Here is a 1,191-nt window from a genome sequence, read left to right as displayed (position 1 = left end):
TGGTAGTCTTTGCTTTCTGCCTTGCTCCATATAGCATCAAGCAATGATATCCCTCATTCCACAGCCACTTCTGAATCTGACTTGAATTTCTGACAGTTCCCTGTCAATGTACTGCCACAACCATTCAAATACCTAGGATTGTAAAAAAAATCTCTCTCACTTTTGGGAATTCATATTATTTCAGAACAAATTATGGAAGCAATTGGTGGAATTCAACTGAAGAGGATCTGACAGACGTATTAAAATTTGACTATTCCATATTCTGGCTCCCAGTCCATGAAGGCATAGACAATTCCTCATCTCAGACTAAAATATCAGTATCCCTGCCATTTTTTAACTTATGTATGTTTGCATATGGCAATGCTTTTACCTATTAATTGCCTACACTAAGAATTTATGTGCTAAATGTTCATATATTACTTCTCACAACTCTTGAGGTAGGTACTATTATTACCCTCATTTGATGGGTGAGGAAATTAAAGTGTGGTCAAAAACTTAAATGTGCAGAGAAATACCAAATAATAGTAATAATAGAGTAACAGGATATGTTTACTGTGAGTAGATACAATTTGAATCTGGCAGCTTCTAAACTGAAAGCATTCAGAAAGGTGCTCCAAAGAGGGCCCAGTAAAAGTGACTTACATAGAATATCATTGTTTTGTTTACTTCACAGAAGATAACATCAAAACACATGCAGAATTCCAGGAGGTTAGAGAAACTGTCACTATGGATGTGCCACACATTTTCCAGTCAGCCCCTGGAGTTCCTACTCTCAAAACTAGCTGCACAGAGAGCACTGTCTGAAAGAGCCCAATGCCTAAGGCAAAATGATCTGTGCTAAACTGCTTAGTATAGGTGATTGTTTGACTTAAGGATGACTTAAGGAACTGTGGTGGTGTAGTGCCTAATTCATTTAACTGTTAACCAAAAGGTTGGTGGTTCAAACCTGCCAGCCACTCTGCTGAAAGAAGACTGGGCAATCTACTTCTGCAAAGATTTACTGCCTTGGAAACCCAAAGGGGGTTGCTATGAGTTGGGATCAACTCCATGGCAGTAAGTTTTGTTTTGTTTTTTTTTAAAAAAAAAAAAAAAACGGAGTTCCGGCAAGGTGGCAGACTAGGCAGAAGGATTGCACAGACCCTCTTCAACAAAGAAAAGGGAAACCAATTAACACAGACACAGAAGATAATC

This window comes from Orycteropus afer, unplaced genomic scaffold (assembly GCF_000298275.1).
Source record: "Orycteropus afer afer isolate SDZICR_OR568_19922 unplaced genomic scaffold, OryAfe1.0 scaffold00097, whole genome shotgun sequence".
NCBI lineage: Eukaryota > Metazoa > Chordata > Mammalia > Tubulidentata > Orycteropodidae > Orycteropus > Orycteropus afer.
The sequence above is the reverse complement of the archived record's forward strand: the minus strand, read 5'-3'. Positions refer to the sequence as shown.